This window comes from Lepeophtheirus salmonis, chromosome 8, assembly GCF_016086655.4.
Source record: "Lepeophtheirus salmonis chromosome 8, UVic_Lsal_1.4, whole genome shotgun sequence".
Classification (NCBI taxonomy): Eukaryota; Metazoa; Arthropoda; class Copepoda; order Siphonostomatoida; family Caligidae; genus Lepeophtheirus; species Lepeophtheirus salmonis.
This window is the reverse complement of record NC_052138.2, coordinates 13816138-13828482: the sequence shown is the minus strand read 5'-3', so window position 1 is coordinate 13828482 and position 12345 is coordinate 13816138.

Here is a 12345-nt window from a genome sequence, read left to right as displayed (position 1 = left end):
TAAATATAGTATTTAAACATATCACCAATTGGTTTTAAGTTGTATTTTCTTCATCCTATAAAAACCACATATTTTTTGTAATTTAGTCATGCTAGGTCCCCCTTCTGTATCATATACAATTTGGTCATGATGGTGGTTTTTGGAGATCTTGAGATTTTATTAGGAGATACACACTGTAAAAAGTTTGAGAACTACTTACATAAAAAATAATTCAATCCTCTGACGTTACTGAAATACGTCTCCATATTGAGAGCTTAGAATTCATTAAAAAAAATCTATAATATCTTGAAGAAACCAGAAAGTGAATCTCAAGCAAAAGTCCTTTTCTTCATAAAGTCCTATTTATAATTTTTTTTTTTTGTGCGCTACAAAAAATTATTTACGTAAATATGCAATTTGTTATAAAAAAGTGAACCCGAGTCAACACATTACACTAATGAAACATTATTTTACTCAAATAAAGAGTTAAATCTTAATTATTACTTTTTTTATGCTATCATTAATTAATTATTTTGAAGGTGATGGTAAAATAAATATTGGAAACTTTTTTATCAAGAGAATAAAAAGAAGAGAAAGGGTTAGGCAATAATATATATATATATATTTACATTGCAAAAGCTAATATTGACTTACATTCTGTTTATTAACTCTGAAGTTTTTTTTTATTAAATAAATTTCGACCATGGTGGTGTGAGCATGTTCTCCTAGGCAATATATAAGGTATCTCTTTGTCCTTTTTTAAAATATTATTTTCATGCTGTTTTTAACTGTTAGTGTGACAATTATTTGTGGAGTGGTGATCGTCCCATCAAAATTTTTAGTCTCAATTTCAAGGTCAGATTGAACAAATGGAAGGATAAGAAAGCATTCCTCTACCCACCGACTCTATTCTTTTCTTTACTTTAAGACAATGACCTAAAAAGCAATAAGGGACGCATTGAAAATGGCAAAAGCCCAGAGGTCGGAAAGTGGTGCATTAACTTTTAGGGAACGCAACAATAGAGTGGAGATCTTACTCCACTTTCTGTACCTTGGGGAATGAAAATTCGGAACATTTCTTCGTCCTATGCCCATCTGTGCAGCAATTAATTCACAGAGTGGAGGAGATAATAATGATCTTGATAAGGATAGAAGTTGATTGTGTATTCAACTTTTTTTATTTTGTTCTAATTTTTTTAAATAGTTAAATTTTGAGTCTTTTTTTTTATGGGAGAAACAATTGGATATCTACTTTTAAAATCCAAAACAAAAAATGAACAAAGCCATGTAAATATAAGTTTCTGCGATAAAGGTACTTTAAGGATAACAGCGCAAATTATTTTTAGAGCTCTTATTTAAAGGGTATTGGTGATCTCGATGTTGAATTAAGTAATTTAGAGCTATAGAAGGTTCTACAGGGTGTACAAGCAATTTGTGTCGTGAAAATAATTTTTTTAAACACAATTTTCTCTCCAACCAGTTAAAAAAAAATTTGTATAAAAATAAAAACAGATTCTGAAAGCTTAATGGATTCTAAATTATTTTATTTAATAAAATCATTTCCAGCCTCAATTATAGTATCTATACGAGGCCGAAAGTGAGAGCAGACCTTCGCCACTTGGTCACTTGGCAAATCCTGAATTTCCTTCTTGATCCGACTCAAAAAGTTGGGCTTTGGTGTTGTAAGGGGTTTCGATGGTATGTAGTTCGATCGGGATCTACACAAATTCAGATACGGTGAGTTTGAAGGCCAAAATTATGGAAAGATGAAGTCGTCAAAATTGTCTTGGAGTCATTGGAGACTTTTTATTCCTGGTGTGCCAGGGAGCTGAGTCCTTTAGAGGCCTCAAATTCAAACCTAACCTTGCGAAATAACTTCTCACTGAGTCCCAGAGTTCGAGCAATTGCCATGCTATCGCTCCCAGTGAGGGCTCTTTTTCCAAATATTTGGGACAACGAATTTGTCAATTGATTGAGGAATTATGAGAATAAATAAAGAATTTCATCTATTCAGAAATATTAATATTTCTGGTGCATTCTGAAAATTATTTAAATACAATGTAGAACCAAAGGAATAAGATGCGTTTTCATCAATCTTAAAGAGGGTTACCACATCTATTTATAACTTGCTTGTGAACTTATTACTTAAAAAAGAAATAGTAGTCAAATCATCAAGAAATAAGATTAGTTCGTCTTCTATGATGATATCCTCCTGTGTATATACATTTTGAAGAGAAATGAAATATGATTTTTTGAGGGGAAGTTGATATGATCGTAACATAATATTTTTTGACTGTCATTTTACATCTCAAGGTAATTTTTTTGTACATAGTCAAGGATTTTCAATCTTGTTTGTAAAGATGATCGATAGGGAGTTTAAGAACATATAAAAATAGTACCATCAGGAAGATCATCCCTCTAACTTTCATAACAAGACTGTGTGTACATCATGGGATACACTAACAAGGAATGGAACAGGAAAAATTAACAAATATATTAGTTGATAGAACAAACTTAGTTACGTGCACTAAATAAGTCATGGATTTTGTATTCAAAATTTGGATATTTTGAAGGTTTTTTGAGATTTTAGATGAATAATAAAGGTCGATAATGATTTGTAACAAAACAACTGGGAAAGCAATATTAACAGATAATATTTATAAAATAATATTAGACTGCTTGGAGTACGTGAATGAAAATTCGTTGATCCCGTTCAAGTGTCATTTTCTTGACTTGTCCGTAAGCTGGGGAGCTCGGATTTGTTTTTCTTTGTAAATAACTGTTTATCCTTTCATATATCGAAATACGAATAAATTTTAATCACACAACCTTACTTAATTATTGACTTAGTAAGTGCTCAGATTTGAGAGCAAGAAAGGAAGGAGAGGGGCTGATAGAACTAATTTTTTCCAAGGTGGAGAATCTAGCAGTTATAAAGGGGTAAGTGACGGGAAGCCATTTATAAAGAGTTCTTAGACTGGAAGGTAAATAGCGAAGATATGATAGAAAGTTACTTACATGATATCAAAAGTTGGACAAGGTCTCATAATTTAAGAATAAATCGATTCTAATTTAGAACTACCACTATTCATTAGGAGAGCATTTGGAACTTCAAATTTAAAAAAAAAAGAAGATGTACATATATGGAATACTCTCAGTCATAATAAGAATATCCAATGCCATATCAAGGGAAAACTCTGGAGTTCGGCATCAACAAAATTATACTCTTTGGTATGCAAAGAAATAGATAAACGTCTACATATCATCTCGGAGTACGGAAAATCGTTGAAGGGAGAACATTTTGCGGAAGTATTTTATCACCTGTTGGGATTGAACGACTATTAAGAGGAATTACCCTTGTTCTGTCCACTTGGAGTGACAAAGAACGACAGACTGTTCGAAATATATCTGCAATTACAAAATTGATTTTATAATGAGAAAAAAATACTCGTTAGGGATTTACACGACCAGCAAAAGCGTTTACAACACTGATTTAAACAAATTTCTATATAACTAGCTTTCCAGGAGTATGTGGAAGTTTTAAATTGAGTTGGTATAGGCAGTGACGATGGTTAGGTAGTACTAATTGAATGTGCTCCTTTGCTAGTTCTTATGTCTTATTATATGAACTTTACTTAAAATGACTATTTTCTCGATAAAAATCTAATAATTCAACAATATTTTTAATTTTATTTTAAAAAATAGGAAATTTCTTTAAAAATAAACATCGACTATACAAATTTAATATTGAAATGATCTCATTGTTGTAAATATATTTTTATATAATATTTATATTGTCTTTTTTTGATACCATAATCATAATTATACATTGTAATCGAACAAAAAAAAGTATCGATTCAAAAACGATATCTTAATAGTAATATAATGTAACCCCTTATTCAAATACATATTATGATTATAAATAGTGATGTTTTGGCTCTAATTTAAGTTCGGTTTAGGGACAGTACAAAATCTTCATCAAAGTTAAAACAAAAATTAACATTATTTAAATAAATATTAATAATAATAGATAAATAATAATTGTCAAATCGTTTGAAAATTTAATTAACCCCAATTTAAATATGTTTCATTTGCGTTGTATTTATTGATTAGATATAAGTAATCTAATCAACTTATTTACATTGAATTTCTTAACTTTTTCTCCCTGTCAATCATTCATTACTTCTTAGAATTAGTCAAATACTAAACTTCATTATTTTTAACTTTGAAACATTTTAACGCAACTATACATTGCTTATTTATAAAATATTCTAAAAGAAAAATTAAAAGTTAAAATGAAAAATCAATCCAAATTGAACTATTTTTTTACGCCAAATCTTTTTAAGTTCTAATATCTGTAGCGTTTGTAATAACAGAATGTAGTTGAAAAAAATATGAATAAAGAAAGAAATTAAATTTAAATTTTTGTACGATTAGACCCATTTTGTAGGAGATTTATTAAAGATAACTCAATAAATCAGTTATTTTTTGAATGGTGGAATGTTTTTTATCTGTTGTAATTTCTTTAATCATCATCTATTTAGTTATTTTATTTCTAAATATGACTCAAAATCAAAAGTATACTCTAAAACGTTATGGAACGACGTAGTTCAATAGATAACGTGCTCGGGAGAAATTATTTTCTTCAACTCAATCTACGTAGTTTCGCGCCCGGTAATTCCTAGAGAAGGAAATATACTTTATGTATATGGAATTCGAAGAAAACTCAGATGGAGTAAAAAATACTATAATGTTTATTTATACTTAATCAGTGCAACTCCATCTGAACAATTAGAGGAGCATTAAAAACAACAACGTGATTTTAAAAAAAAAGGCTTTAAAAGCTAAACCTACTGCAATTAAAAACTGATTATTTTCTTGTTCTATGGCTTAAATAACAATAATAAATATGTGATTTTAGATGGTGTGCGTTTCAAGTCCCTAATTTTAAAGGCATAGTATTATCCGTCAAGAGGTGGAAATAAGTTTTTAATGTGTCCAAGTCCAAGTAGAGTTTCAAGTCTTTGCTCATAGTACTATAGCCTTGAATATTTTTATCCAGTGAAAAAATTAAAATGACTTACTTGTCCAAGTCAAGACTCGAGTCTTTGATTGTGTAATAAAGACAAGTTGTAACTATTCAAGATATGGACTCGAGTCCAAGTCGATTCGTTAGTCTCGACGACTCCAAGTCCTAACATCAAACTACTGATACACTAGTTTATTAATAACTAGGGGTTGTACCAGGAGCTACTAGGGACCGACAAACAGACAAACGTTGAAAGTAGGATAGATTTGCTTTATTAATATATAATATCCTCCCCAAGATTTTTCTGTGTTACACTACGTTTTTAATAAGCACACTCACATGTAGCTACTCAATACTTATGTAGATGTTCTCTCTTCAAAAATGAAGAAGTAGTAATAACGGCTTACTAAAGTGAAAACAATTGTTCAGCTTGGCAGCAACAAAAAACAAAAACAAAAGAACACGCATATTAAATGATTCTTCGTATTTACAAATAAATTTTTTAAAGATTTTATCGGTTTATTATATTATTTATGAACATTTGGTTCATAAATAATATCAACATTTATGGAAGTGTAGTAATTATATACTAGGGAAATAAAATCTTTATATGGCATAATTCAAGCTATATTTAATAGCCTAAATACCTAAGTATATTATTAGGGAATACGAGTGCATAGGTAATTTAAGAAGAAGGGATAAAGACCAGCCTTTTGTAAGTATGTGTGGAGTTTAGTGAGTAAAATCTATTTAGTTAGGTATACATTTTTAAATATTCTATTCTTTTTAAGCTATAGTATTTGTTATTCATACGACACGTCGTTATTTTTATTGTATAATGCAACCTTTCATTGGAAAAGAAACAGAAAAAAGGAAACTGGGAAAAAAACGTCAAAAGACAAAACGTAGAACGTACAAAATGTCCAATGAACAACTCTTTTTATTGTATATGTTTTGCATAAAAAAATATATATGCAAAACCAAAAGGATCAGAGGGTATAATGCAATTACAGTCAGATAATGTAAATTTACGTTTAAAAAGTTACCATATTCACTTTATTTATTCTATGAAGCATTTTTTTACTGAAATATAATAATTTACAAATTTTGTTCAATAGCATTGATATATAATAAAGATTTTATATATTGAACAAAAATAGTTTTAAAGTCTTTTATTTAACTTTTCCTATACTTCTTTTGTTTTTGTATGTACTTTCTAATATATCGTACATTTTCAAGTTTTCTATAAAAAAAAATATCAAATAAAAGTGAAGCTTTTTTATTTTTTCTATTACTTTTTTTCAAGGAAACGTAATATTTTAATTACATTTTTTAGAAATTTTTTTTTTAATGTGATTTGATTGAAAAAACAATTAAAAATTTTTTTCTTCTTATTTTTAAATTATATTATTCAAAATATTAATTACCATATCGTTATGGCGTCGTAGACCAAAAAGGTTTTAGCCACAAGATTAGATTGTTATGATCCCATTGTTTGACTCTAAGTGCCTCCTCAATTTGAACTGGTATGTACTCAATAGTACAATAGTTAATCCCAACAATTACATTGGACTTTTGACCATGTTCTTAAAAGCTCTAAAGGTCGACAGCCCTCTCAAAAGGAGCAATTAGTGGGGTTGGATAACGAAAAAACCCCCACACTGCAAATTTGATCTGGAACTTCATCAAAAGTGCAGAAGATCCCCTCCTACCCCATACTCCCCTGAACTAGCAGGTTTGGAACAATCTATTTTAGAACTCACCATTTTAAGCTACACCCAAACAAACATTTTATTTGTTTGATTAGGAATAACTTTTCCATGTATTGTCTGTTCAACATTTATTACGTTCTACGTTTTGTCCATTCGAAAGTAATAATGATGAAAGCTTTGGAAAATACAAATAAAACCTACATTCATTTTGCAACTAGAAAATGCCCAGCCCTCTGTCATTATAATAATATTTTTATATATGGAGTTGTATAAAAATGGTATATAAAATGAATGAAATCTTACAGTTGATTATGTACAATCATATGACAAAGGATAAAAAATGGGAAGTTCAGTATATGAGATGAATGTGACTTTAAATGAGGTTTAACAACGAGCTAAAGTACCTCCTGGCTCATTACATCGTACTAAAAAAAGCCTGAAGCAGGTATTCTTCTTCTTTTATTATTGAGGAGAGAATATCTAAGTATTGAGAAAGTTAGGTGTGAGAGTGCTCTTGAAAAATGGAGAGTAACACTGATGATTTCTCGGGGAGCTTTCTTCAACACTTGCCTGTTCGTCGGTCGACACCTAATAACTCCAGCAATCAATGGTGGGTAGGAACACTAGCTATTTTATACAATTCAATTAGGACTAGAAGTACCCGTATTATATATTTTATTAATACTTTAAATAACTCCAGAATTTATTAAAACTTGTCGATAGAAAATATAATAATCAAGCCTCTTTCAACCATAATCAAAATACATACAAAGACAAACTCGATGATTCTCTTCCTTATTCCCTTTTTTCATTTGTATTTAATATATGTACGTGCTCCATTTTCCATTAGTACAATAGTTCGTTTATTGGATTTTTGATATTTTTGGTGCATTTTAGAAAGTACAGCCAATACCTTAAAAAAACTTTGAGACACGGGAAATCGATCTTTTTTAATAAAAAAAAATCAATTTATGAGCGAAAAAAACAAACTTGCGCTCCAAAGCCCAGGAATCTGGTCTGATCAGAATGAAACGTAGTTCTAGGTACGTTACTCAGCATTTTGAGCAACTTTTATTTTATGTCTAGGACCTCTATCTGTCTCCTTTTGGGAAATAAATACCCTGGCTATGCATTTTTATTTGCAGACAAACATGAAACTATAATATTATATAATCGTAGATATTTTGTTACATTTATTAGATTCCCAAGTTCACATGACTATCGTTTTAGTATTGCTCTTCTAATACTTCAAAATATTTTGTATATAGGTGTTAATACACTTATAAATAAATGCAGAATCAGAGGTTGTGTTTAATTAGAATTATCTCGAAAATTCATCAATCTTATGCTAGTATTTAATGGACTTTTTAAAAGACTCAAGATGGAAAAGAGTTTGGCAGGGCTGGAAGATTGATCACATCGTTTAATTTATTTTATCTTGCAACTGTTTCTCTAAAAAGAAAAAGAACTAGCCAAACAGGTCACTTTATCTTTTATGTATCATACTTGTCAAGTAATTAAGAATTAAATAAAAAGACGATGTCAACTAATAATTCCAAGGACCAAGTCCAAAGGATATTCAAACTTAAAAATAAGTCTTAAGAATCTAGAGCTTATAATTAAACGTGTGTGCTTTTGGAGTAATGCCGTTGGATCTATAAAATAGGTATACTTTTTCTTAAAATCCTTAGCTATTTATATATAAATGAACACTAACGTAGGTAGGACGAAATGAATTTTAACTTATTCCAAAAATAGAGTCAGTTATTGTTCATTTTAGATACATAAATAAATCAATTTGTTTTACTGCAATGGTTTTTGAATTGTTTGACTCTCTTTGAAATCTTATTTAATTAAAATTATGATGTTTTTTTAAAATTTTGTTACTTAAGTTAATTTGATTTTTTTGTCTTCATATACTGGGTCGTGCAAAAGTATTGAGACTAAAATGAACAATTAAACAAAGATGAATAATTTTATATACATACTAGGACGATCCCGTCCTATATATATTTTATTTAGAATTATTTTATTTATGCTTTAAATAACTCCATAATTTAGTAAAATTTGTCGATAGACACCATTTGAAGTTCTTCCATTCCTTTGGCCATTATAATTAGAAATGTGTTCCTCCTTCAATCATAATAAGACTAACTCGCTAATCCCTTTTTAAATTCTTATTCAATTCGTTCTCCCTCTTTCTGTTAATACAATAATTCATTTTATTTTGGTGCATTTTAGAATCGATAACCTATACCTTAAAAAAACTGCAAAACACGACGAATGGATCTTGTTTTATGAAAAAAAACCAATCTATTAGCGAAAAAACAAACTTACCCTCCGGAGCTGAGGAATCTAGTATGATCATAATAAAACATACTCTACGTACGTAGATTTCTGAACAACTTTGATTAATGTTTATTGTCTGTATCTATGTCCGTTTTTGAAATAAATACGCTACCCTATGCATTTTTATGAGAGAACATACTATGATACAACTATAATACCCAAAACTATTTTATTTATATAATTTATAATAATGATATTATGGATAATTGATTTTGAATACGACCAACAGAGACAGTAATAAGACTTCCAGGGGGGTGGTAAATTTTGCTGCAGATGCTTTTAATGGAGCCCTCTGACATGACATTCCATTACTCATTGACAGAGTTCTTTAAGGCTTCAACATTTGGGTGTCGGATTCTGAAGGCTTGGAACTCTACATGTCACCAGATCCTGCAATCCAGGGGATTCAGATCTGGTGATTGGGGAGACCAAATGTTCATCAAAAAACTGGAATTGAACAGATTGCTCACTTTTTCAACATCATTGCTTGCAGGAGTGGTACTTTTTGGGCTCGTAAAGAGACACTACCAGCCTCTTTGATGCGCCTAGACCTTGAGATGGTGGTTTTTGGAACCATTTTTGAAAAAATCCAAAAATTAATTTTTTTTTGAAATAAAATTTAAACAAAAATAATTAAAAAACAATCACTTTTTTAGAATTTTTTTTCATAAGCCCACAGATGTTCACAAAAATTGAGTTTTTTGGAAAACATTTAAAAAAATATATTTCAAATATTAAATTTTCCAAAAATTAAATTATTGATATTAAATTTTTGGAAAAAAAATTCAAAATTTTTGCAGCTCTTCATAAAAAATTTAATTTGTTTGAAGTAAAAATAAAAAATCTACAACTGTTTACAAAAAATTGGCAGAATTAATTTTTTTGAAAAAAAAATTATATAGCTCTTAGTTGTTTACAAAAAATTATTTGTTTTGGAAAAAAATTCTAAGAATATATTTCAAATATAATTTTTTTGAATAGAAGTGGCTTTTGAAATTTTTTTTCCCAAAAAATTATATTGTTTATATATTTTTGAGAAAATTTTACAAAAATTCATAGTTTTCCACAATTTTTTGGGAATTTTTTTAAAAATTAATGAAATTTAAAATTATAAAATCAATTAAAAATCAAAAATTCCACCCTCTGTGGACACCCCTGACATACAGGGTATAACAATAAAACAAAAACTGAGCAGAAGATACAACCCAATATACATATCTCACTCTATGTAGCCTTCATTGGCCTCAAACACGGCAATGATTGGGTCGTGAACCGTGTGTAGGCCCTGGAAAATAGAGCCCAATGCATCACGCAGGCCACGGGTTGACATCCCTCATGCAGTGCTTGGGGACATCCTTCCTTGTAACCACTCTCCTGAGGTCCTTGGTCTCTAGCTGTGCTATTTTTAACTCCTTAACTTTTTTTCTCTCGATCTTTGTCCTTTTGTGATCTCAGCATTGCTAATATTCATATCTTTGTTCACCAAAATCATCACAACAGTGCACTTGCGATCTGTCTCTAAAAACGTAATAAGGTTAAAATCTTCTGTTATGGACTCCATAGTGGTGTATTGGGTAATAAGTTTACTTGTATATTTTCCACAAAAAAACATTGCACCATATTTTTAATAAATTTAGTAAACGTCCTTGTTTGTATAGTTATTTTTTGAGACGCCAGTTACTTTCTGATTCATAATTTAACTCTCTATCTAGTCTCTTTGAGCTCCAAAAAACAATATTTGTTTTTTGGATATAGAATAAGACCCCTTATATGATCCCAGACAATCGAGATCCCTGTTTTAGCTTGACCAAGTTCAAAATAGGCCCCATCATTGTTAGGCCCAGCAGTGTCGGCACCCATAAAGTAAAGACACACACACTCAAACTCCATTAACTGTATATATATCAATAATTTAAAGTATTAAATTTAAATTTATCAATAAAGACATTCTAAAACTATATATTACAATACTCCTAGCAAATTTTACTTACACACAATTCAAAGCATGTTTTGAGATAAATTTAATTCAAAGTAATACACATTGGTAATGTTTGAACAATAAAGCGAGATGTGGATCACACCACCAGTCATAACATCCTCTTTTCCTTGCTCCCCCAACAACAACCAGGGATGTAGTGTGGAAAAGAATACACCCGGTCTTATGTTCTTAAATCCGTGTTGCTAGGATAACAAATACAAGGGAAATTGGTGCAGTTCCAATTTACAATATTTAAATACTTTAAGTGCCTAATGAGTATCTAAACCATTTTTGATGGTTAAATGTTAAGTTGTTTTTAATTATTGTTTCAGGGTCTAATGACTTTACCTTTTCTTTCAGTACAGTCTTTCCAATCTTTTGTTGACGATAGGAGACGGTCTTTTGTCGTAGAAACTGTTTATTGTTGATGCTATTCTAATTCTATGAGAGACTACTTCCACTCCTATGATAAGAGTGTTGAAGGCTCGAGGTTAAAGTTTTGTAAGGATACTAATCTCTTGGTTCTAGCCCTGTATACGAGACATATTTTGTCCAAGAGAAGTTGGTCCTTCTCCTCTGAAAAAAATCATCCAGACAACTCAACCTTGGATGAAAGTTTAGAGGTTTCTAAGAGCTCAGGAGTTTGTAGAAATTTATTCATAATTAACTCACATGACCTACCAGCCATCTGTTTCCAGTAGTGATCACAATTTGTCATTACCTCAAATAACTGATGGTCCCGTAAATAGTCTGTTAATAAGATCCATTAGGATTAATCAAATTCAAAGTTTGTGAATAAAATCAAATATAACATTTTTGACCCTTTCATTACTAAGTGTTTTTACATACGTCCCATATATACGGAGATGATATATAATTTAAACAAAAAATACAAGTTTGAATAAAAACTTGATTGATCTCCATCAGAGGGATTTAAAATTAAAAAAAAGACTTAACATCTTCATTGAATACTACTGGATTGCAATGAATAAGTACTGATATCTTAATTAAATACAATTTATTAGTACTAAAAATTCTTATGAAATTGAGTGATTTGTACAATTAATTGTGTTATAAATCAATTAAGAAAGAAAAAAGTAGGATACTTAGAGAAAAATATTTTATTTTTGCAAATGAAGTAGTTAATTTATTGCCTATATTATAAAAATAAGAATATATAAATATGTCATTTCATCTTTTTAATACATATTAGGGTTGGATAAATAATAATATACTGGAGTAGGTCTAACCGGAGTTGCCCGGGACATAAAGAAATTAAAAATAATTCTGAATTCTCC